General features: G+C 43.2%; 1 protein-coding gene across 2 annotated transcripts in view; it reads right to left on the bottom strand.

Moving 5' to 3' along the window:
- The window catches only part of MEGF10 (multiple EGF like domains 10), an 82,894-nt gene extending 68,686 nt beyond the window's left edge, over positions 1-14,208 (bottom strand). For both annotated transcript variants that reach the window (XM_050329906.1, XM_050329907.1), the window contains exon 1: positions 14,111-14,208. The gene's annotated coding sequence lies outside the window, so the exon portion shown is untranslated. The remainder of the gene's footprint in view (positions 1-14,110) is intronic.
- Positions 14,209-27,182: the final 12,974 nt, after the last annotated feature.

The following is a 27,182-nucleotide window of genomic DNA, read 5'->3' as shown; positions in this document are numbered from 1 at the left end:
TGCCATACAACTCCTACCATTCAGTGAGAGCTTCTGTAGCTGCTAAGCTGGCAGGGCGATATACCCATTTATCAGTCCTCTTCTCCCTCAAATCAGTATTAAAAAGAGGAGGGAAAGACAGTTTAGTGGAAGTCAAGTTTGCACAAGGCAAGGAGGTATGGTAAAGACAAATGCCAACATGCCAGATACTTTGCAAATGGACTCATTGTTATTCCTCAGAGGAAGGTTGCAAAACCTTCCAAACATGGGGTCACTTCACTGTAGCTGTCATTGCATGCTAAATTAGAGCCCTTTCACTTTAAAATATTATAGTTTTAATTTTTTTTCAGGCAGATAACAAGTACAAGTCTTGAATGTGCAAATGGGATCACTAAGGTTACCCTCAGCACATGGGACTGTGTATTTGAAGATTATTCCCATTGGAAGTCAATGGGATGAACTGTTTAAAAAAATCTTTTAGCTAAATATGCTGCCTGGTTGGTTTCCACCCAGACAAAAAGTTATCAAATAAAGACAGTTAAAGCTGTCTAGAATTCAATCCACATTATCTGAAAAGCACTTTGAGAAGATAAAGTGGTACCTTTTATAAGATGCTCTAGGTGAAACATACAAAACTATGTCAGGTCCATACCCAGATAGCACCTCTCAGCCCTGGGTATCTTTCCCAGAGTAGCTGTTGAGAGTTAAGTCAGTTCTCAGTAATGAAAGCAAATAGCATATAAATTAATAGAGGTTATATGGTATAGGCTGGAGACAAAAATCATATCTACATAGGCTCTTTTTTCTCCCTCTTCCCCTTTTTTCAAATCAAATAATGTACTCCTTACTGGACCATGTGTCTGTATATTAATCCCAGGTCTATTTTAAAAGTACAAGTGAAGACTAAAAGACTAAGTAAAAATGGCTGGATGCATATATTTAAGGAGAGTTACTTCTCAACCTAGATATTAGCAGCACGTATGAAAGCTCTGTTAAGTTAAAGACTAACAGGATAAGAAACCTGCATCAAATCTTTGCCACAGTCCCTTAGGGAGACAGCATCACCAGACTTTAGATACTTCACTTTTTTTTTCTAATAGGAATCATAAGAAAGGACATTGCACTCATGGATGTAACTGTGAAAACTTTGTCGTTGATGACAATTTGCGTGGGACAATCCTGGGGTTGCCTAAATACACCAGTGCCTGTTTCCACCACTGTGGAAATTCTCATTCATGGTTTTTACCATCTCTTAACCAAATCTTCTGTGACTCCTCTTTCTCTGTTATCAGCCTTACAGACACTGTGTCACTTCCAGTTTTTTGCCAGGATATAAAGAAGTACAATCAAAGCACTCACACACACAGTTCCTTTAGCTTCCTGTGAAATTTAGGATCAGTTTCAAACATACCCACCTTCCTTTAAAAGTCTTTCGTTTTTTGTTTCACTGTCTTCAAAGACCATCTCTGTCTCTTTCCCTCTCCCATTACATGCATGTTCTCTTTTTCCACATACATTTCCATCATACATCAGATTCTTTCCTTTCTCAGACACAACCTCTGTTATCACTGGCAAAATTCTTCAGTCTGCAGATCCCTACACTTGTTGCAGCCTCTCATTCCCTTTCATTGTGAAAATCAGACATATGAATTCCTGCATTTGTTTAAAACTTCTAGTTGCTAACAAGATGCTATAATTTGTGAAAAATATTTGTTGGTAACTCTGTTTCAGTACCTTTGTCTTTGTAAATCATCCAGTGAAATGTCAATTTGCATACAACACCCTACAGAAAATAAAGTTGTCATTCCAGTTAGCTCCTGTTTTTATGATGTAGACAGAGCATTACACTCCTCTAAAACTTTATCACTTTATTACAAACTTCAATTTCCAAATTATCTGCTTTTAAAAAAAAGTTAATTAACTCTGATGCCATTTCACTTTATAGTTTCTGAACATTTCAATGCATTACTTATTAGCTTTTCCACCTCCAGCAATCTAAGCATCTACAACTCACAGCACAAGCCTCACACACCACTGCCACCACCCCCCCAATCTATGAAGTAAATTCTTGGAGAAGAACAGGGAAGCGGAAGTGTTTCTTCTGACAGTTCATTCATTCACTTCTGTCTTTTATTTTGGTTATTTGCAAAGGTTGGAATGGATTCTCCTGCCCTGAATAATCCTGATTCTCCTGAATGAATACTCCTGCATTCCTTACTCAAAGGGGAAAATGGAAGAACATAATGCAAAACTGAAAGCAATGGGTTAATTCTAGTTTTTTACCCAACCCACAGTTAAAGGGACAAATCCTGTTCCACTGAAGTCAGAGGGAACTCTGCCCTGAAGAACTTGCATTGAGATTACAACACACACCTGGTGAGGCCATCTAATAGCCATGTTTTTTATATGGTTTTCACATATCCTTGTATATGTGAACCTTCTCACAACTTTTTCTTCATGGCTTGTTTGATTTGCACTGTTCCTTGACATTACAAGGAGACATAATCCCACCATAATCTACAGCCTTGCAGACTCATGGAACAGTTGGAGTTGGAAGGGACTTTAAACATCATCAAGTTCCAGGCCCCTGCCATGGGCGGGGACATCTTCCACTATGAACAACAGATTAAGGAGTAGCTGAACAAATTTAAAACCATGCTTGCAGGTGTAGAACTTCAGTGCTTAGTCTCCCTCTCTATCAGCAGAGGAAATAAAACATTACTAGGGAGAAGTTCAACCCTCCAGGTGCTAGTAGTGTTTGCAGGTTTTCTGCACAATAGGGCATACATATACATGCAGGTAAAAAGACAGGCTGATTTAATATACTCCTAGATAAATAGCTGAAGCTGTAGGAAAAGATGCTGTGCTTTAGTGAATAAATGAGACTTCCAAGAAATAAAACTCCTACCAACATTTGTGATGGGCAGTAAAAAGCCAAGTTCTTTCCAACGCTAACAAAGTAAACAGCTTGTATTTCATGCATGAAACCATTTTGATACTAAAACAGTGATTTCATATCAAACATGCTGGTTCTAATTTACATCAGTTTCAGTTTTCTCTTACCATAATTTCTTCAACATCTCAAATCATTAAATTCTTCAATAATTTTTTTTAATGATGAATCTTAAAAAAGAGTGCTCAGTACCTCAGTAAAAGAAGCTAATGAAGGCAAATGCCTCACAAGCTCTAACAATCAGAAGATAAATTTTTTTGGCTGCAATTAATACCATTTCCCAAGAAAATTTATCTCATTTTAATATGTTAATTTAATTTGGTTACAGTTTTTCTGAAATCTTTTTAAATGTCTGCTGCTGATTTCAGCTGAAGGCAATGTAATTTAAGCTCAGAAGAATCAAGACCACATTTTTATTAACTTGAGCACAAGGCCCTAAATCCCAGAAAACGTTATCCTTCAGGACACATGTTGATTTCTTTATACCTGTACTTCTTTGCAGTATGTAAAAGGACAGGAGTAGTACATATCTGTCATAACAAAAATGGTCTATTCATAGAGCTGTCTGACAAAGCACCTTTAGTAACAAGGCACCCTATTCAGAGATCTCATTTTTGCAGACATTTGCATGCCAAATTAAAAAAATCTCTATGATGGTTGGTTTAATGAGGTACTCTGTTATTCTCTGTAATAAAAATTAAACAAGAGAGACAGAATTCTTCAGCTTAATTGCCACATCTGTTAGTAGGCACTTACTGTGATTGACTGGAGTGTATGTGTCAGAGACTGTGCCAGAAAACAGGCAAACTTTGTAGGGAGACTTACAGCCCAACTGGCACTGGCAACATCTCTGTTACAACTTCTGCTGCCTCTCAGTAAAAACTGCAGAGGCATTGACTTTGGTTCAGTCATTCATTAAAAATAAAAATAAGTACTGCAAGTTGCGCATGGAGGGGGGGGGTTAAGATAAATTAAAAGCAGTCACTATTTTCAGAAGGAAACACAGTGATCATCTGATTGTGTGAATGTGTCATCGCTCATTAATGGGCAACAGTCATGAGCAACCCAGAGTTTGGAAACTGCATGACATGAAATTTCACATTCAGCAGTACATCTGCTGCTCTGTTTTGCTACCAAATGAACAAATGGCTGAGAGGACAGTGAAAAACGGCAAAGCATTTGCAGAGGGACTGGAAAGCACAGTGAGGGAGCTTCTGGGAAGAGCAAAACCAGAATGGACACTCTCCTCTGAAGTGTATGGAAATTTGGGATGAAACCTGAACTCACAAAACTGCTTTTTGCCTCTGATATCCAGAGACCATGATACCTGGTGAAAACTCCAGGTATCTTGAGCTGGCCAATAACTGCTGTTACACTGGATTTTTGACCAGCTGATCTTCTTTTGGCTCTGAAACCCAAACTCTTAGCGTCTACTGTCCTGACCTAGCCAAATGACTCTGAGCTTACACACATTTTCTCCCTCAAATAACTTTTTTCAAATTTCACACAGGCTTTCTACTAAGAGCACAGAAACTTATGTTGCTATTGTCAACAAGGAAGACAGACAGGCCAGCTGCAATATTGCTTGAAATCATACTTTTCATCCATGTCATCCAGTAAGGAACAAGGGATTATCTGACCTTCCTTTTACCAATTTTTCTGTGCTGTTCTAGAGAGTGCAAAGAAAGGTAAGAATGTGTGGAAGAGCAATGAAAACTGTACCAGTATCCACTGCATCTGTTCCTGGAAGGCAGAAGGATGTCTTTGTGCTGGAACCTAAAGCAAAGCTGTCTACCACGGGCTGGAGTAAGTCTTGGGCGCTTCGCCTGACCCAACCTATCAGCTGCCCACTGAACTAATCCATGTATAAATCTTTCTTCTCTCTGGAGGGCAGATTGGGACACTCCAATTCCCTCCCTCCAGGACAGCAAGTGACTGTTTTCTGGAAGGAGTCTGCCTCGATGGGTGAGATGAGCCAGGGCAGATGCTCTGTATCACTGTTCGAAAGGGTTTGTTATGCTCTCAGGAGTCCAAGGCTGCTCCATGCTGCGAGGAAGTTCAGATAGTTTCCATGTGGCTCTCTATCTCTGGGATCTCTTCTCTTTCGCAAATATTTGTTCTCCCTCATCCTACTGAACTTAGCAAAAGATAGGATCCCTTTAAGCACATTTATTTTAGATACATGTTATGTAATAATTTCACATACAGCATTTTATTGCCGTAACTGCCTACGAGATCTACAACACTTCTAACACTGGAAAGCCCTTTGTTCTTAAGGCTACTCTTAATAACCATACTGCATATGGAAAGTATTTAGTCTCCTGTATAAATGCTTTATCTTATTTCACAAAACAAGTGAACAGCAAAGCTGAAAACAGAGCTTAGGTCTGCTAGTCTCCATTTTCAGCCTACCCATGGACCTATGGCTCCAGTATGATATTCTGCCACAGTGGCAATGACATGACTATTGTGTTTCCACTGCTTATTTGTAGCACAGGTATCATGAAATACAGATTGTGTCTTAGACATTTACACATGGTATCACGATGGAGAGAATTTTTTTACAGATATGAGTCACCTCTGAAGAGGCCAGTAATTCCCTCTTGTCTGTCTGCTTTTTCATTTCTTTGTTTTTCCTAATTATGTTCTTACTGGAAACAACAGTGAAGAAAAACACACATATATGCCTGAGAGAAAATCTCAATGAATTAAAACTGCTATTTCCCTGAAAATGGGAAATACAAGAAAAAGCAGGATAATTTTCACAAATGTAGTGCAAGACTCCCACGGCAGAAAAAGTTTAAAGGAGGATGCAGGCTCCAGAGATGTTACTGAATGGCACTAAACATTTTTTGGAGTGACTACAATGGGTTTCTACTTAATTCCAAAAACCTCCTGGTGCAGACCAAGAGGCAGCAGCCTCATCCTTTCTTTACAACATCTCTCATTTGCTAGATGAGAAAGAACATTTCCTCCCTGCATGGCAGCACTGCTTCAGCAAAATGAACCAAACAAAAATCTTATTTCTGAAGTTGATCCACTGTCAAAACACACACAGAAAGCTGGACAATCTGTAAGCATACACAAAAATTTTCTTCTGCAAATTTGTGGTGCAAACCAGAACTCCAAATCACTGTATCCTTTGAGGTTCACTTACCATGAGTGCATATTCTGGCTGTCTTCATTCAAACATAATGCAAATTGGCATGAACTAGTGCTCAGCAAGAAAGAATAGAGCATATCTAAAGTGTGTATTAAAGTTGCAGAGGAACAATATTGTTCTAGAGATGAGATTAAGTCTCATGGCTCTCTGAAATGGGTTACAGAGAGGAAAAATTCACTGAGAGCAATGGGGACACTTAAAGCAAGGAAGCTTCTCTCTTGTGTTTTTGTTTTCCCTTTTCAACAACTACTCACTCAGTCTTCTTACTCAGTAATTAAAAATGCACTCTTTTATGGGTTCAGATTTTAAACAAGTTACCTGGAACTAGTGATAGTTCTGTACAGGACTATCTTCTGTCTTGAAGTGATAGAGCCCTGTGGCACAGCAGTGTCTGCAAGGTGTAGTGCCCTTGATCCAAACCAACCCTGAAGCACAAAGAACACTGATGTTGGTGTGCAATGTCAGCAGAGTCCATCATAGAGATGGAAATTCTGCTTTTTTCTAAAAGAAAATTTAATTATCTATTAAAAGAGTCTTTGCTGGAGGCAGTTTTGGGATACATGGATGACACAGATGTGTGTATCTTTGCAGATCCTAAAATTCATGAACCAGGTGTGATGCACAAGGGACCCAGGATCACACACCTCACCTGAGCTACCCTGAAAGTCCACTGATCTGACTTGATTTAATCCTGATTTGCTCAAGGCAAATAAGAAAAGTGGACCTTCAGCCTTTGTTCAACTATGCCTGCTATTTTAAAAGAAATGAAACCTAAAATTAATTTACTTTTTTTAAAAAAGGACATTCTTTGCATACTGATAAAATCTTCATGAAATTTACCCTTCAATCTAAAATATTCAGTCTCACTGGCAGGTACCCTCCAGAAACAGTTGTTATTTACAATATCAGTCTGGGGAGGTCGAGGGGGAGAGAAGAAAAAATAAAAAAGATTAAAAGATCAAGTTACTCTTCACTTCCAAACAAGCCCGGCCACAGCTGTACATCAGCTTCCGAGCAACTGCTCTACAAACACACAACAGAGCTTCTGTCTTCCCACAGGGTTTGCTCGGGTCACCCGCATGTGGCGTGGATTAAAAAGGCAGGAAAGCTCCATTACGGAGCGAGCAGAGCCTCGAGTTAAAGGGACAATCCAGTGGTGCCACTGGTAGATACCCCATCCAGGGCTCTGTCCCGAAGGGTCTCCTCCAGATCCAGAGGGGCCCACACACAGCTCTCGCACAGTCTGCAGCTGCAGCTGAAAAAAGGGCCCAAAAGATTATTCTACTTTTGCGTTTTCAGCATCTGAGCAGAAGGAAGTCAGAGGGAAGGTGACATGAGAGTTAAGTGGGGTTTTCATAAGCAAAACGAGGATAATAAAAGAGACAGGCTCTGGTTTCAGCGGTGACAGAGCAACAGAGTCAGGCAGCCCATGCAAATTGTGCCGTTTTCTTAACCTGGGAAAGCAATAAAAAAGGTAAAAAAAAAAAAAGTGGCATACAGCAGTACTTAGGAATGAGGTCAAACTCCTCTGCTGGGCGGGATCACCAGCAACTCTGGTCATTATCAGGTGCCAACTCCTATGTGATGGAGAAGTAATCCAAATCCTCAAGCTGCAAAGGCAAAACAGTTGTTTTTAAACAAATACCCTTCTAATTGAAGAGTTTGCTACTCCACCTGCTGTATCCTATTTACTCTGTAGACTTGCAATGGCTGACAAAGTATGCTACCTTTGGGACCAAGACTGCTGCAGCTCACGAGTTGCCAGAGACATTTCTTCATGTATCAAGTGCTCTTGAACCCTCTGAAGAGGGTTTATAAATCTGCAAACAAATGCTTTCCACAAACACACACAGGCATTATTTGTGTTTAAGTTCCAATGATCATGACGTGTGTGTGTATTGACAGATCAGAGTGGTCCAAAAATTTTGTAAACACTTAGAGCAAACTAAAACTCAGTTGCGCATGCCCAAAAGCACATGGTAGCAAGCAACCCCGCAGCATGGAGCAAAGGAAGTGGAAGATCTACTTGGCCTGTTGGCATACTCCATCTTATTCCTACTATGTCTGCTCTCAGTGCAAAGAGTTTTGTATGTTTTGCTGATTCCTGACAGCAACTTCCAAAAAAACATAAACAAACCAATATGTAATTTTGTATTTATAACTTAACCAGACGGTGGTGTGCACACACACGTCTTTTTCTCCTTTTTTAACATGCAAGTGCTTCCAGTGTATTCACAATCTCAGGGTGATGGGGCTTGGTCTGACTATTGGTTTTTGGAGGATCTGATGCCAGTCAGCCGTGCATAACGGCCTCTTTGTCTCACTGTCACATGAGCAGCATTGTGTTACAATCACTGTCACTCTGGGCTCAAACTGCAAGGCATGCTTTCACACAAAACATTCACTTTGGGGGCTCCTTTTGGCAGAGCCCTGTGATCGAAACTCTTTCACTGCTCTTTAGTTCATCAGTCCAGCAGCAACATCGAAACTTTAAAAGTCAGGATTCAAAAGCTCTCGTCCAAATCAACTGATTATGAAGCTTCTCTATGGAGAAAATGGCAAGTAACATAAAGTAGTCATCATTTAAATCACTATGTGTGAATCGACACCAAACTTAATGTGGTTAACAAAAAATATACTTCAGTAATGCAAAAGGTCTGAATGGAGCCAAGGGACAAAACACAGGGGTAAGTTTCACCTACTTCAGCTTTTCTGTATGTGAGGTCAGAAGAATGCTCTAAAACCTCGTTTAGAAGACAAGCACAGCATCACAGCTGCAAGCCCTCCCCAGCTGGCAACCTTGCTGTTCCTGCCTGCCCCTGTGATCCAAGCAAGATGCACCCTGTATCTTTGACCTTTAGATATTAACTATGATGGTTAGAATGGGACTGAGACACACGGCTCCCTCCAGCACATGCTGGTTCCCCATGGATGGAGCCAGAGGTGGGGAGCTCCCCTGCAGCTCCCACAGCCTAGGCTGGCACTGCTGCAGAGCTGCAAGCAAGACTGCAGAGCACAGGCAGCAGTGCCAGATCCACAGAAAACTGATCCTAATGATGAGGATCTCATCATGACTTTTCATAAGCCCTTTGATAACAGAGGATTGTGCTCCAAATAACAGTGGGAGATGGAAAAAATCCCAAGTCAGAGTTATCTCCACCTTGAATACTTTTCTCCTGTAATTCAGAAAAATGTCTGCAAGGTAAAATCAAAGCACTTCCACAAGACAAAGGTCAGTAACTTACCACGTGACAGTGTTACTGTACTACTTGCTCTATAAATTCTTTAAATTCACCAAGGACTCTCCCCCCCACCTCCAAAAAAAACCCCCTGAAAAATAGGTAAGACAAGATTTTTGTGAAGGAGAAACTTCAAAAGATGCCGTAAACATGTTGAACTAATTGAAACCCTGCACGGATGTCTCTGTTTTCATTAATGGAAAATATTCTCACAGGGCTGAGACCAAACTATGTAAAAAATAACATCCTCCTGCCCTTACTGGCTCTTGAATCATTTTATGCTGCAAATCTTTGTCTTGTAGAAATTCTCTTGAAATACAGCCCTACCCACTTTGAAGAGGGTTTGCAGGGTCTACCCCTGAAGGGGATAGGCACAAAGTGGCAAGAATGCATGGCATAATGCTTGCGATGCGCAGAAAACTTTGGGAAGCAATGGTTTTTTTCCATAAGAAGTGGGTGTATGCATGGAACAACAACCTACCATCTTGCATGTAATTTTTTATCCAGTTAATTTTTCTTTCCTTTGCAGTCCACCAAAGAACATAACTTCTGAACTCTGGTTTGGTATTCTACCCAGCAACACCCATCAGTTACCCTAAACACATAGTATCCCACTCTGGATCATTTTTCTTTCTTAAGCAGCCTTGACCAGCCCTCCTTCTTCTCTACACACTCCACTGCTGTTTTGAGCAGACTCTTCCAGACAAGCACTGCCTGTCAGAAACACCACCGGGCTGGGCCAGGGCCCCTTGGTCCCCTGACCAGCCAATTTTACCCACACCACAAACCTCTGCTGGTCTTCTCTTGTCTAGCTGGAAAAATTCACCTTCTACATAATCCTAAATTCATGACTTCTCTGAGAATCCCCTTGCCTTTCATGATCTCTTCATATCCCCAACATTTCCAGTACTTGATTAAGATTTTGACCCCTTTTTGATAATGCCATGGCTCCAGCCCTCATTGGTAATATAAGTGTTACAGAGAAGTAGTTTTACTGTCTCCCTGTTTGAAGACTCTCATCTGAAAAAAAGCTGTCATTAATCCATTTAAACATTTTCATCTCCATGACATTTGATGAAAAATAATATGACTGTGGCTTGACAGCTGTTTCCATTATTTTCCTGTCCTTTCTTATATCCTCTTGTTGTTTGTCTTAAGAGTTTAGATCGTAAAAGGCAAGATCATTTTTGCTGTTGTTTTTGTGCTGTTGGACATGTCCTGTGACAGGAGTGGTGGACACTGGAGTCATGCAACCTACAGCTGTTCATGCTAGTGTTTCTATTTCTAAAATGACAATTAATATAAAGTCTTTCTATTCAAATTTCTTTGAATGAAGAAATTTGCACACACTTGCACATCTGTGTCTTCAGCAAAAATAATGTGTAAGGCTTAGAAGAGTATTCTTTTACACCAATAGAAAAAAGATTAAATTCCTTTCCCGAGGTCACAGCAAGTCAGTGTCAAACCTAAAAGTATGTTTTGTGCTTCCCAATCTGTATTTTTTCATTGTCTTGCACATTAAAAGAGCTCAGAATTAGTCTCTCATTGCTGACTATGGACTAATTTCTCTGACAATCAGAACATGAAGAGATGGCTGTCTACATTTTAATATAAACCTAATGTCTACATCCAAAGGCATGAACCACAAATCCTTACAAAAGCAAAACATCAATTAAAGACCAGACAGTTTGAACGGGTTAATTAACAGGAATGCTGACACAATCAATAAAGCTATTCTAGTAAAGCAAATCCCTCCCCAGAATACTCCTCCTATTTTTCTGACAGATGGCTTTAGATGATACATACTCTTTTCATAGGAGAAAAACATTTGGAGTATCAAGAGACAGATTCTTCTCACAGACGAAAAAATAATGCATTTATATCAATGTTCATGATATGCTGATTGGAGCATATGAAGTGGAACACAAATACTAATTACTGACAAATTGATCTCTCAATATTAAAAGTCAGAATCACACTACTGACAGTGAGCCAGTAACATAGTGAAATTTGATTCCACTGGTATCATTTATCAAGGAAGACACAGCTTATGAGTAAGAATGTAAGAACTTTGTTATTTCACTACACAATTCCAGTTCATATCTAAAGAAGTGCTAATAGTGGATTTTTACTGTTCTACGCTGTATTCCATTAAAAAAAAACCTGCCAAGAATACGTGGGATCACATCCATGTGGTAGTACTATATACTTAACTTTTGCAAAGAATCTGTTTCGTTTTTACCTTCCTCAAAAGCCACTTGATTCCCAAAATAAGTGAAAATGCCTAGACAAGAGCTATGTAGAGAGACCATGCAAAACTCCTGCCAAGTAATCTGAATATAAATTCAAGGGATCCTTACCAGCTGCAGTCAAAAGCACACTCCAAATTCTTCCTAGATGTTAATCAAACTTAAGTATTCTTTGCATAGATGAGTTAATTGCCTTTGTTAAACTGCATTTGCGTCCCGGGTGGGGGGGCGTCCCTATAGCTGAATGGCGTCCCACAAGCTGATATGCATCAGATTGTGGAAAACAGTCACCAAAGGACTCTCAACCTGATCAAACTCTCCTGTTCACCTAAAGGTAAGGAACAGCTCATTTAACAGTGTAAGCCCTTGACAACCCCTCAGAGTGCCAATCCCCACACCACCCGTCATATTCAAAGTGCTGGCATTAGCTACTCATGTTTTAGGAACACGCCTCAATATTGAAACTTGTGGTATACCAAGGGCTAAAGCATCATGCACTGAAGCAGAGGTAGCAACGTTTTTGTCTACCAGGTCTGTCTGTGGGGAGTCAAACCTGGTGTGCACAGCCATGTGCCATCCCTGAAACATTTCACCACCTGACACACAAGAAAAAGGAACTCTGGTAAGTGGTTTCAAGGGAAATTAAATAGGTACAATCAGCTCAGTTCACACACTTCACTGAGCAGTTGAGAATTTTTCTGCAAGATATAGATTGTAATCACTGAGCAAGACAGAAAATTCATTGCCAATCCTGTGAACAGCTCATCTTCCAGAAGAGAATTGCAACACTTCCAGATTTACAACTGCACAATCTTAAAGAGCCAAACACAAAGCCACAGCATCTCCACAGCATATTACAGTTAGTGCTAACATGATGCAACTGATCCACCCCTTGTGGGAGCAAGATACATTTAAATTTATTGCATTCGGTTGGCTGGGCAAGAAAAATTAGATATATTTTGTTAGATAAGGTTCCATGTCTTGATGCTGTGCAGGTGCGTTAATTATGTGAGCAAACAAGTAGAAACTTGGATCTGAATTACATTGTTTGTCCAGTTTATTAAAAATCTGGAGCACACCTGCCCAGCTGACCTTTCTGACTTGAGATGGAACATAAAAATAGACATCCCAATACCTTTTCATTTGCAGAGCCAGTGACTAGCAACCACTACAGATAATTTGGCCACCAAGGCTGTTATTTTCCTAAATTCTATCTCCAACTCTGACAGTAGCACAAACCCCTCTACTTCAAGAAGAACACATATACCTAATTACCTATGCTTACTCCCAGCATTGTGCTATTGGGCACAAATGCCATTTAGGGATGTTGACAAGGAAACTGAAGCCAGCTTTCAGCTTCAGTCTCTCATCAGACATGCTGCTCAATCAAACCATCTAAGCTTTTCAGCCTAGGTCTGTAGCTTATCTGCTGGGAAACAAATGCCACTTTCCACACTTGTCTTTTTATTTTTTCTTCCAAGTTGCTGGATGAAAACATTTTTCCTAAACAAGGTCATTATGTTAATCTGCTTTCCAAATTACTGCTGTCAAAGCTCAGAAACAAACCTTATAAAATAAGCCATCTTCCATACTGATGGCATATTCCAAAATGAGCTTTTAAACTCACTCTGCAGTGAAAAGTTGGTACTTTGGAAAAACTTCAGAATTGTACGTGACTCTGCAAAATACTTGTCTCTAAGACTACATTTCAGCCACTCAATGACTGGCAGCAACATTTAAGTAATTAGTAAGATTACCAAAAAGCACTGCATTCCTAGCTCGTTCGAGGAAAAGCAGCTGCACATTTTCCCTAATTGATTCGTGCCTACATTTCTAGATTGAACCTATTTCTTGGCTGAAAGACAAAATAGGGAATATTTACAGTACTACTGCTGCCGCCAAAAGAAAATCTGCTCAGGATACCACACAACTGAGCATTTCTCTAGGCAGCTTCTCCTGAAGGACATATGCTGGAACGAAGTCAAAGTATTAAACAGATGTGCATTTTCACGTGCAGGTCACGCTTATTTACATATATATACAAACATCCCTCTATTCCACTGTGTATGCTTGTTCCAGCCTCTGCCTAGGACTGCCAAAAGCTTTCAGTGAAAACGAACGATATAGCCTTTAAAAACAGACCCTTAGCGGAAAAAATTCTGCTGAAGGGAGAACCTGAAGTGACTCGCCCTGGCTCCGTCCCGCTGGCGCGGGAGCGGTGGGAGCCGGAGGGAGTGCCAGGAGCGCTCCGACGTCCCGGTCACCAGCCGAAACGAACGCGGAGGGAAACACTCCGCAAAGGCGGAGACACCGCTGGGCGGCCCCGCATCCCCACCGCTCCCCCGAGGATGCTTCTGCCCAGGGCAAACGCTGCTTCGGGAGAGAGATGCCGCCTCTCCCCCGCTCCCTCCCGGGGCCGCCGCACCCGCGCCCTGCACCGCGGCTTCTGGGCGCCGCACCTGCGGGACGGGACGGGACGGGATAGAATGGAATGGGAGAAGTCGGGTCGAGTCCGGTCCCTGCCTACCTGTCCCGCGGGCGTCCGACCGGGCACCGGGAGCCGCCGCCAGGAGCCGCCGCCCGGAGCAGAGCGAGGGGCGGTGTGAGTGGCGAGGCCGGCGGGGATCAGCCCCTCCTCCGGCGGCCCCGGACCGCCCCCGCCCCTGGCCCCCGTCCCAGACAGAAACACAGATAGACGCATAGACATTTAAGCACTTACACGGTTCTCCAGCCGGTGTCACCCGTGGGGCGCTGCCCGGCGCGGATGCCGCCTACCCCCAGCCCCAGAAGAGCTTCCACTCAAAGTGGAAGCTACATAAGGACTTCGGAGGTCATTTTATTCAGCCCTGTGAAGGATGGGTACCTACCCATCAGGTGACGAGGAACGAAACAGTCTTTTCAATCGACTAGATCCTTAGGTCCCACGAACAGGAGCTGATCCTCAACCCCATCAGGAGACCCAAATCCAAGGAAAAACAAACCTCATGTGGTCCCCTCCGGTACTGCTTGAGAAAGAAAAAGCGTCATGACTTTTCCACTTCTGTATATTTTAGTGCATTGTGAATGGAGATGCTTATTATCTCCCAAGTACTGCAGGTAAATCAGACCGATTAGCCTGCTCCATGATTAAAGCTGGAGCATGGAGCATGGGAAGAACAACGTTTTGTGAAGCTAAGCAACCACTGCTTCACGTAATTACAGAATTGTTAGGGTTGGAAGGGTCCTCTGGAGATCAGCCAGTTAAACCCCTCTGTCAATGCAGGGTCACCTGGAGCAGGTACCACAGGAACATATCCAAGTGGGTTTGGTATGTCTCCAGAGAGGGAGACTCCATACAATCCCTGGACAGCTGTCCCAGTGCTCTGCCACCCTCAGTGGAAAGAAGTTCTGCCTCTTGTTGAGGCACAGAGTTCTTGTGGTTTATTTTATGGCCTTTACTCCTCTTCCTGTTGCTGGGCACCACTGAACAGAGTCTGGCACCATCCTCTTGGAACATTGTTTGAAGGTGTTTATATGCATTCATGAGATTCTCTCTCAGTCTTTTCCTCTCCAAATTAACCAGGTCCAGCTCCTGCAGTCTTTGCTCATCAGTGAGATGCTCCACACCCCTCATCATCTCTGTGGTCTATGCTGCACCCTCTCCAGTATCTCCTCTCTTTCTTGAACTGTGGAGCCCAGAATTGGACACAACACTCCAGATGTGGCCTCACTAGGGCTGAGTAGAGGGGCAGGATCCCCACCCTGACCTGCTGGCCACACTCTTCCTGATGCTCCCCAGAATCCCACTGTCCCTCCTAGCCTCCAGGGCACTGCCATCTCATGGTCAACATGTCACCCACCAGGACCCCCAGGTCCTTCTCCACAGAGCTGCTCTGTAGCAGGTCATCCCCAACCTGTACTGGTCCTTGGGGTCATCCCTCCCCAGGTGCAGGACCTGCACTTGCCCTTGTTGCAGCTCCTTGCGTTTCTCTCCACCCAACTCTCCAGCCTGTCCAAGTCCCTCTGAATGGCAGCACAGCCTTCAGGTAGATCAGCCACTCTTCCCAGTTTCATACTATCACAAACTTGCTGAGGGTCCGTTCTATCCCTTCGTCCAGGTCATTGATAAACAAGTTGAATAAGACTGGATCCAGTGTTGATCCCTGAGGAATGCCAGATCTGACCACAAGCCTCCAACTGGATTCTACTCAGCCGACCACAACCGTCTGAGCTCTGCTGTGCAGCCAGTTCTTGATCCACCTCACTATCCATTCATGCGACACACATTTCCTGAGCTTACCTATGAGGATCTTACGAGAGATAGTGTCAAAAGCCTTGTTGGAGTCAGAGTAGACAACATGACTCCCACAGGAAACCATCCTCCTTGAACTTCTCTAATGTGAGTCCCTCCTATGGGCAACAGTTCTCCACAGACTGCTCCAGCTTGGGTCCCTTTCCATGGGGTCAGTTCTTCAGGCACAGGCTGCTCCAACACGAGTCCCCACAGGGCCACAAGTCCTACCAGAAAACCTGCTCCAGTGTGGGCCTCCTCTCTCCACGGGTCTTCAGGTCTCTTCCAGGACCCTGTTCTATCATGGGTCTCCCACAGGGTCACATCCCCCTTTCAGACATCCACCTGCTCCAGCATGGACTCGTCCCTGGGCTGCAGCTGGATCTCTGTTCCCCTGTTGACCTCCATGTGCTGCAGAGGCACAGCTGCCTTCACCATGGGCTGCACCATGGGCTGCAAGGGAATCTCAACTCTGGTGCCTGAAGCACCTCCTGCCCCTCCTTCTCCACTGACCTGGGTGTCTGCAGAGTTGTTCCTCTCACATGTTCTTATTCTGCTTTTCTCTGACCAAAATGATATCTGTGCAATAACTTTTTTCCCTTCTTAAATATGTTATCCCAGAGGGGTCACTGCCATCTCTGATGGGCTTGGCCTTGACCAGCAGTGTGTCTGTCCTAGAGCTGGCTGGCATTGGATCTGCAGGATATGGGGGAATCTTCCAGCAGCTTCTCAGAGAAGCCACCCCTATAGTCCCCCTGCTACCAAAACCTGGTCATACAAACCCAATACAGGTTTCCACCCCAAATCATGGAGTGTGGGGGTGCTGAGGGTGCCACTCCCATGGAATATGGAGTTTCTGGGGTAAAGGCCATAGTGGGAACCTCCAGGGCCTTCCTTTCCTTTTCCTCCTCATGTTTCCCATCCTTTAGCCCCACAATTCTCACAATTTTCCCCTCATTTCCTGCCCATTTTTCACTCACATTTCCCACCCTTTTCCCCTCGTGTTCTTCACACTTTTGCCCTCAAGTTTCTCACATTTCCCTTCATGTTCTCCCTCATATTTCCTTTTTCCCCACTCACATTTCTCAAACTTTTCTCCTAATGTGTCTCACAATTTTCCCCTCACTTTTCCTACCCTTTTTCCCATCATGTTTCCCATCCTTTTCTCCTCATGTTTCTCACACTTTTCCCATCACATGTTCTGCTCTTTCTGTATCTAAAAATGCCCAACCGACAATCTGTCACTTCTTACTGGAAAAGACCAGTCCTGCACTCTCAGGGCAAGGACTTCTGGCAGCCCTCCCTGAGGTGTGTGAAAATCCTTCCCTCAAGGGGAAACATCCCTCAGGGTCACTCCTCCAGACCATGTGAGGGAGATTCCCCCCCATTGTTGGTTTGGGTGAGGAACATCAACTCCTACTTAATAATTGGTTTTGCTGGCTTTAACATTAACTGCTGCAATATTGCTTCAAGTTGGATGGGTTAGAGTTTGCTAAGTCAATGCATTGTGAAATGCTTTATTTTGATTGACTGTTTGCTTTAAAATTTGCCAAGTATCCTTATTTTCTGAAGTTTACCAGTAAAAGCTTGTTGTTTAACCTCCTGAGAACCTTTCTCCAGTGCCTCAGCCTATAAAAAACCCCTAAGTGCCTTTAGGAACCCAGCTGAGCAAGTCTGAGGTATCACAGCCCCTGGTCAGCAGGACCAGAACACAGTGCTCAAAGGGAGCATCCTGGTCTTCACTGCTCCCTCGGACACCTCAGGATCAAGATGGTCTGAGCTTCCAGGCAAGAGAAGGCAGCATCAACATCCTTCTCCAAGGGCTGAAGGACTATCATGGAATGGAACAGAGCCAAGATGAGCCCCTGTATCTGCAGAGATGCTCTGACCTCCCACCTCAGCAGGGCTGATCACAGGGACCACCAGTAGCCTGAGAGGTGGAACAGGGCAAGGCAGCCACCAAGCCCACCTTCCTGGGTAGGGGAAACAGGGGGAGGCCAAGACCCTGCCCAGGGCAGTGCCAGGGCTGGGGGGGACAGGGTCCAGGCTGCCCAAAGAGCAACTCCGGGGCTGGGTCTCACCAAGGAACCTGATGGCCATCTCTTGCATGGGGGTCTGAGAGGATCCTGCAGGTACTGAAGCCTCTGTAATGTGTAGTGTTCAGCCCTGCTCTTATCTTTCACCAGCTGGAGAGAGCACAAAGTCCCACAGGTGGCCAGAGCAGTCCTTCCTGCCAGCAGTCCTTTCTGCAGAGAGCCCTCCATCCTGCTTGGTGCAGGGAGGAGAGAGGGGCTGAAAGAGTCCTTGGGGATTCTGTTCTCTAGGACAGGAACAAGGGTGCAGCTCCAGGCAGGCAGGGCAGAGCTGTGGAGCCCATGGGCTGAGGGCAGCCCTTGCCCAGCCTGGACCCTGGGGCTTGTCCTCACCATGCACTCACTGATCCTTCATGTCTGCTGTGTCTGCACGAGGTGCTTGAGCTCTTCCCACTTGAGGAGCTCTGTGGCAGACAGGAGGGCTTCCTCAGACGTCTCCAGGACAGCAGAAGCTAGAAGATGGTACCATAGCCTGGGGAAGGAGACCTCTTGGCTTTGTTCCTTAGGGTGATTGCATCCTGAGGGATCCCAACCTTGGACGTGCCTTCACCAAAGTGTCAAGGGGTCTCTTGGGGACAGGCCTGGGGGATGGGGACAGAGGCTCCAAGGCCTGGCCTCCGACACCTGCAGGGACAGCTGAGAAGCCTCTGGGGACATGCACATTCAGGCCCTGGCGGTCACGGTCTGCTCTGAGCCCTGCTGGAGCACGTAGGGCTAGTTTTGGGAATAGCTGTGCCAGCCCCTGTGCCCCTCTTGTACTGGTTCCGCAGGGACTTTTCCCATAGGCTGCCCTGGGGGAGCACTGCCTGCTGTCAACAGCCCTTGCCCCGATGCCCAGGACTGCCAATGGGGTGTCAGCTCACCCCTCTTTGTGTTAGTGCTCAGCCTGGAAATCCCTGCCTTGGCCATGCTGGGGGCCTGATTGCTGAAGCTAAAGAGGAGCATGACCAGGGCACTCTGTACACACTTCGTCACATTCTCACTGTCACTCCCCACCACTGTCCCCAGCAGCTCTCAGAGGCAGAGGGAATCTCACACACAGTTGGATTCTGGTAGGAAGGTGGAAAGGTGAGCTTCAGAAAGAGCACCTCTCTGCCCACAGTGAGGAGAAGCATGATCATGGCTGTGGGGAGGAGAGAGATTCTGGGGTCAGATTCCAGAACAGGCAGCATTGGGCTGCAAGGTCCAAAAGCCATCCCAGGAAAGCCTGGGCAGCGGAGTCTGTTCTGAGTGCTGCTGGCAGGGCTGGGCTGCTGTCAATGCTCAGGGCCCATCTGTGGGGTTACAGATCCTACATCAGCCTGACCCAGTCTAAATGGCGCTGGAGTTTCTTCACCATGTGCACAGTGATGGGGCTGCCTCCATCTTCTTCAAGTGCTCCATCACCTCTCGGGGCACTGCCAGGGCCTCCTTCGTGAGGGACGTAACAGCAAATGCCACAGGAGCTCTAATGAGTCTGGCAGGACTTGCAACTTTCTTGCCTGGATGGAAGGCAGAGTTTCCATTCTGTGAGAAGGTCTGTGCTTGGGAAGCTACCCAGGAGGCCACCAGGCCCTGCTACCGCAGGTTTGGAGCAGTCACCCCACCTCCTGACTTCCAGCTCAGGCCAGGCCATGGCCCTGCCCACGGCCCAGACCCAACATGCCTCCCCCTGACACCACCCTGCTCACCACGTCAGCTCTCTCTGACAGTGTCAGGAGACCCCTGAGCACCGGGGACAGCAGATCAGTGCTTAGACACCTCAGGAACCTTGAGACCTTGCACAGTGGAGCAAACTCCTCTTCTTGCACAGCGTTGGAGGCAGCACCTGAAAGAAACCCATCACTGAGCATCTGGCAGAGCCACTGGGGCTCCTGCACAGTGTAGCTCCTGGTTCCCACTGCAGCTGAGGGCAGTGGCGCTGGGGCTTTTCCTGACAACTCACAGCCAGGACACTGCGACAAGTATCCTGCTCCATGTGGAAGAGACTGTTTTGCCAGTCCTGGAATTAGACGTGCAGCTCCTTCAAAACCTTTTCCAGAGTCTGGGGCAGATACAACAATGCCTCCCACAGTGTGAGGGTGTTCCTGCAAGAAAGAGCACTCTGCCTGCAGGGCTGCCTCGGCCACAGCAGCACAGCCTGGGCCAGCCCTGCAGGATTTAGGGTCCCTGGGGTCCTGCCCAGGCAGGGGCTGGGAGCAGTGTGCTGGCTCTGGGCTGGCTCAGCCAGCTTTGGCTGCTGTGAGGCTGGATAAGCATGGTGGGATGGAGGGCCCCACTGCTCAGGGGCACTTTGCAGCATTCCTGGAGTCTGGCAGCCAGACAGTTTCAGGCTTCCTCTCCACACAGGGAACAAGCCTTCGGGGCTCTTGTGGCCAGTACCTGTGTCCTTGTGTTGCGATCTCCAGTAGCAGCATCACAACCTACCCAAGGCCCTTGGCCAGCAGGACAAGCAGGGTGTGCTGGGCTTGTCTGTCCCTGATCTCTTAAAGTGGAAGATCCACCACACCATCTCTGGCCCATTTAGGGGCCATGGTTGAGGGGGTTGCTCCCTCTGGAATGTAACCATGCCCTCAGCCGCCCTTCCCATCCCTCTCTGCTGTCTTAAGGTGCAATAGACACCTGGGCTTGGGAGGGAGGCTGGTATGGACACACCAGGGCTGCAGGGCAAGGCCAGCCCAGCCACAGGCCACTTACAGCTGCCAGCCACCAGTTTGGTTCTTCCTGGATCACCTCCAGAATGGTCATGGCTGGCTGCTCAGTGTAGGAAGACAGGCAACCTAATGCCATCACGGTTGTGAGGATGATGTCTGTCCTCTCAGAAGGCCCAAGTGGTTTTCCAAAGAGCTATGGCAGGCAGGAAGGGAGCCATGCTGATTCTGGGCCCCTTTGCTCATACCAGCTCTGCTACCCTCCTTGCCATCTGTGGGAAGTGAGGAAGAAAGAAGATACCAGATATGGAGAGAAAACCTGGAAAGTTCCTGGGAAGAAGAGACTTCAGTTTAAACTTCCCTGCAATCTACTGTGGACATATTAAGCATTTTTGAGTTCTTTAATAGTTGCTGTATTATCCTTGTATTCTGTGACCCTATATTTTATGAAAATTCCCTCAGCTGTACCCTCATTTGTAATCCTATTTTCCTATTAGTTAGCTTATGCCATATTGCAGTTTTTCCTTATAAAGTAATCTCCTCCCATGTTTTTCCTTAGAGTCATAGCCATCCCCTAATCTTCCTTATGTAGCTTTAATCTGCATGTTCCTGCCCTGCTACACCCCCAGTTCCAGAAAGTTCTACTCTCACCCTATATAAGGCGGGAGCCATTTTAATAAAGTGTCTACTTGCCTTACACCCACAGTCTGAGTAGGTTGTTTTTCTCTTTCTTGGACTGCAACAGGCATCCCAAGGAAAAGGGTCAAAACACTTGGCATAAGCCCATCCATTCTGTCTTTACCCCCAGATCCTTCTGCTGAGAGCACTGCCCACAGCAGCCACTGCAGGCCTGCCCAGAATAGAAAATGACCTTTAAATAGTTTAAATATTGTTATTAAAAATTAGTATTTGTTGAGATACTTAAATTTCTCATATTGACTGCTAAACAGCTCAGACTGGCTGACTGGCAGAGCTTAAAACAGGCCTTAAATGTTTTGAATCATGGTTTCCTACTTGCTAGTACCAGAGAATATCTTTGAACTGCTCCAAATATGACTTTTTCCTCAGAACTCAGTTTGTCTTATGCTCTGAAATCTCAGGATGAAATAAATTGCTTCATGTGTTTCTCAGTAAATCTGGAATTTCCACACTGATAAAAAGAACAGTTGTAACAGCACCTTTAGTCTTATCACCAGACACACACTTTTGTTTTAAAAAAAACACTACAGCAGCATAATGGCAATGCATTTTCTTCTTCAGAATAAGGTTTTGTCTGTAACATTCCAGTATGCAGAAATCATAGTGACCAAGGGAGGTCTTATACTCCATTCAGGAAAAAAAACACTATTCAGGGACACTTCTACCTCGCAGCAGTCCCATTTCTGTGTGATGCTTCCCACATGATCTGAAGATGTCATCTGAACAGCTCATCACTGCCTCTGTTAACAATGCTCAGGACTCTCAACTTTACCAAAAATGTTTAACTTTTCTGAGTGGGTTGGTTGGTTTGTTTGTTTGTCTCATATTAAAAGCACTCATTTCTACATAAAAATCAAAGGAGTACTTTTGGATTTGCAGTGTGAGATGTAACAGACATTCTCTTCTCAACACATTGATACAGCCCCAACATAGTCAAAGTAGCCAAGGGTGAGGTTCTTTTGTATACAGCAACAGAGCTACAGCCACAACCTGAGAAAGTTTTACAGCAAAGTGTACAGATTTGTTTTTAATGCAAGGTCTGAGGTAAAACAAGAAGATAAGACCCTGTTGATCTGCTATTTAACCTCTGCAATCTACTTAGTGCAAAAGCATGAGTTCAGTCTCATTCAAGTGCTGTGCTCTCATTAGAACATTATACTAGAAGAATTATTCATTTTTGGGAGTTAAGCATGTTTTAAACTACTTTATTTGTTATTTTTCTGTGCTAGATTTTAAACCAGTTTCCGTTGTGTGGAACGGTCAAATCAACCTAAGCACAGAAGGCTTGTATAAGAAAAAATTCTAGCTTATGCAACCAGTTATGTCCCTTGGAGCAATTAGGCCATAAATAGCAAACAATCACTGACATAATCAATCAGATGTGCTTTACCACATGTTTACACATACTGTAAAAGTAAAAAAAAAAAGTGAAGCTATTATATGGTCTTCATTTAATAGCTGGTATTATGCTTGCAGTATAACAGAAAGCATTATCTGTAAGGTCCAAACATTCATTAGAATTTGGTTTTAGCTCATAGGAACATATGTGTATATATGTATGGTTCTTTTATATATCATTATCTGTAAATATTGTTTATTGTATTGTACCTTGAATCTATGAGAAGATATGATGCTTCTCTTACAGATTTTAGTACATTATGAGAATATAAAATTAAATTTTGCAGTTCATTGTGACTTCTTGATAAGAGACCACATTTGCATATGGAAGCAAAGGAAACTAAAATTTGGTGGCAGAGGCATTCATATAAAATTCTTGAGGTACAACTCAGCTACAAAACCTGTAAGGTTGGTATGTTGACTAATTTAACATTAAAGAGAACTTAGAAAACAGATAAATGAGGCACAATCATATGTAAACTGGCAGTTAAGAATTACTTCAGTTTATGCTCTTTTCTTTTTTTTCCCCTATCTAATCTGTTTTACAGAAAACTAAAAGCAAAATAATTAATTATACCCTTTCAGGCAAATTCATCTCCGAGTTTGGAGAAAAATTAAGACGTTCAGAGCCTCATAAAAATAAGTGCAGATTAAATCATTCACACCTCTTATATGCAGCACTGAGAAGAAGAGCATCACTCAATTAGGTCACAGCCTCTGGAGCACTAATGCTTGCATTGGGAATCGCCAGAGATCCCTCATGTGTTTAGGTCAGAGCTTAAATGTAACATTCTGTAGCATTTAAAAGAGTGGAGGGTTTAATTAACCCTCCTCAAAGATTTAGTGCTTTCTTATTTTTTTTTTTTTAAGAAAATTGTGGCTTGGAATTACTTCTTTTGAATTGCAAATTTAGCTTAAAACACCAAGGGGATGTTCTTCCAATTTAATGCAAGTGGTATCTATTAGCAGCTACATTTTCTGTCAGAGCTGGAAAGACTAGAAAAGCCTGCCAGGCTAGAAAAACAAAAGTAGGTAGGAAATACTGCCACATCCTTTCCAATTTAATTCAATAGCCTGAAGTCCAGTTAGATGCCACTGGTTATTTGCCATCAGCCCTTTGCTTTACCTTAAAGCCTCCAAGCTCATTTTGTTACAGAGCTGGACATTCCCTATTTTAGGACACGGTGGACACCTGGAAGTGTGGTGCACTGCCCTGACTGCAGCACGCTGGGGATGGTTGTACTGCAAAAGGTGTAATAGTGGAAATCTTGGAAATGGGATTGCAAAGAAAACCCACAGATGTTGCCTGAAACTCCGAGACATTGCAGACGTGCCTGTGTTTAACACAGTTCTCTTCTAGTGCTGCTCACATAGATATCTAGGGGGAGAGAAATCAATAAGGCAATTATATTTACAGCTATGCAGTCTTGATAACAAAATCATTGTGCTGTTGGGGGCAATAGATCAGGCACAGAAGCTTCAGTGCGTGCCTGGACACAGCAGTTCAATATTAATTTAAAACTTTACCTTTGGGGTTTGTTTGTTTGTTTGTTTGTTTACACCTTATGATGTACTACCCTCAAATCACCCTGGAAATTGGGCTATAACCTTTGCTTTCTTCCACCAAATAAAACAGAAGTTACTACATTATCTTTACTCTTCAGCATTTGAAAGATGCAGAAGTTGATGTGGTATCTGTTAATGTCCTTGCAGATCCACAGCTGGAAAAGATATAATAAAATAGAAGGGTACACTTGTCTGTATATTCCAAGACTCCTGTTGACACAGCTTTTTCCATAGTGCTACCAGAAAGATTACCAGAAGTCTGAACTTGGCAGTTACCTCAAACCCTGGTCCTTTGGGCTGCATGGCTTCCAAAACACACTTTAAAGCAGACATTCCTGTCTAGATGTAGAGGTCTAGATGAAGAGAAGGTATTTAAGAAGAGGAGTTCTTATTTTGAAAGACATTTCTTAGCATTTTTATACCTACAGCAAGGGGATTCTTTTACAGCTTTAGTATCTGTTCTTTGCAAGAGTCTATGAACAGAGTATTACTACTGATAAAGAAATAAATTAATGCCCACAAACCACTGTTACAATGAAACACAAATGTGTCTGTAGATAAAATTATACTATGTTAAGCAGCTATTTACATTTACTTTTTTTTGAGGTATATTTTTCTACTGAGTAAAGTTCTTGCAGAGAAATCTCTTAAACTAAGACAAGAACTTTTGAAGCTACCAGAGTTTAAGAAGTTTTATTTTCGTCCTTCAGAAAAGAAGGGGAAAAAATGTGGGGGTTTTAAGTCTCTAAAAGGAAAAACTGCTTCTGCCTAAAATGTTTAAGTGCTTTTCCTGAACTGAAGTTCTGATGAAACATCCATCTCTGTCAATTCAGTTAATTGTTAGCTTTCCTAAAACTGGATTTCAGACTTGAATGTGAGCTACTTTCCACAAACTAGTATTTTCAAGTATAGAGGCTTCTTCCAATTATAATGCAATACAACCCACTACAGTAGTATATATTTTTACAAGTAAATTGGTGAGGTGGTGGCACTGTACATAGCTTGATATTTTTTTACACAGAGTAACATGTTCAAAAAAAAAATCTGACATTATCAAGGAAGCAAAAATAATAAATCCCCAGTTTTGTTATTAATCAGAAAATTTTTGGAGAAAACACAGAAGACAGGGTAAATCTTTAAAGTATTTTTTTCTATTCTTAAATACTTGAAGGTTACAAAGCAACTATTAGGCCTATGGGAAGAATATAAATATCTATCCATCTATAAATCAGTTTATCATAATATGTTTTTTTTTAAAGAAAGAAGTTTTATATGCTAGACAGTTTAAGAATCTTCTTTTAAGGTTCCAACAATTTTGCAGTAACCTAGACAGCCTGCTAATTACCACTTACATGTTGCATGCACATTTACTTACTTGTAAATGGTAAAATACATTTTAATATGAAACACAACTTTTATTTCGAAAAAAAAAAAAAACACAACCAAACATATATCCTACATACTGTATTTTAAATATCTGGATATTTGTTTTTTAATTTCACAATTGTCTTTGTACATTTTACATTACTTGCAGTCAGATTTTGACCTGAAAAACTCTTCTACACAATTTTCAGACTTTTGTTAATGTTTGTAGGATCTAATCTTAGAAAGTTTTGAACTGCTAATGACTCCATCTAACAGTAGCTACAGACAGAATGTAGCACAATTATTGAAAATTCATACTTACAGATTTTCTTCTAAGATGTAAAAATCATTACTTCTGTTCTGCATTTGAACTTAAATATCTAAATGATTGCAAAGGTACTAATGAAACCTGACATCATGCCTTCCTTTCACAAATCTAGTTAAAGCTCAGGACAATGAAGTACTTTTTTGGGGATCTCCTCATTAAATTTCTTTCTGTGTAGTTGTTTCATCCTAAAGGAGTTGTTTCCTAAGCCTTTGACAGAATATGTGACAGCTCAAAACTGAAAGGTGTTACTGGCAGCAGTGAGTATTGATAATATGGACCCGTGGTAAGTACTGATAACAACACTAAGCAGGAATTGGTATTTAAATATGCCAATTAACTTCTCATTAGGACAAATGACTCACTGACCTCTACAGTGCTGTAACTAACCTGCTAGGAACTCAGTGCACTCAATTTGAAGCAAGTTTGGATATCTCTACTCTGTTGCTGCTTCATTCTTCTTCATGGAAGGAGAATATGAGAGATAGCCGTCAAAAAGGAAAAAACAAAAGGATCTTCTTTATTTTCATTTATGCATCTGTACACCCACAAAGCCATTTTCTCTGCTCTCTTCCTTATTGTTCTATTACTTTTGTTCTGGGATTCTTGCTTCTTGCCTGTATCCAATCCACAACTGGACTGTCAATTGCTGCTCTGTAATTCTTATTCTTATCTGAATGTATCCGAGAAATAATATCAGCTAGCAGAGGCTGTTTGGTTGTTGCTCAATATGTAAGTCAAAGCCCTGAAACATGGGTGCAAAATCAGGATGTGACATAGGAAATAAGTACCTCCAGCATTACCAATATATAAATGTAACAGCCAAAGCACAAGACTGTGCTGCTGGAACAAAATCCATCACCTGGGATGGTTTTTTGATTGAGCCCTCCTGAGTGCTGAAAATTTGGTGGCTAGGAAAACAGAAATACATCAATGTTTTTATTTCTTTCCAATTAGAACACTAACCTCTGGATTGATTTACTAATGAAAAAATATCATTACATAGGCTGTGAAATGAACTGTAGTGTTATAAGAGTTGGTTTACAAAGGATAAATGAAACCATAGTGGAATAAGAGTGCAAAGAATGGCATCCTTTGATACTGTGTCACTGCCTCACTTTTGTGACAAGTGTGGTAGGATTTTTTCAAAATGCCATGAGTGAGGTGTCACAGGTGTGCTACTGGAAAATGGTCAGAACACTGTCCCCTTATTGAGAGTCCTTTGCACCAGCATAGCACAGAGCCTCCAGAAA

This window comes from Myiozetetes cayanensis, unplaced genomic scaffold (genome assembly GCF_022539395.1).
Source record: "Myiozetetes cayanensis isolate MyiCay16 unplaced genomic scaffold, myiCay2020 scf4, whole genome shotgun sequence".
Taxonomy (NCBI): Eukaryota; Metazoa; Chordata; class Aves; order Passeriformes; family Tyrannidae; genus Myiozetetes; species Myiozetetes cayanensis.
The sequence above is the reverse complement of the archived record's forward strand: the minus strand, read 5'-3'. Positions and strand labels throughout refer to the sequence as shown.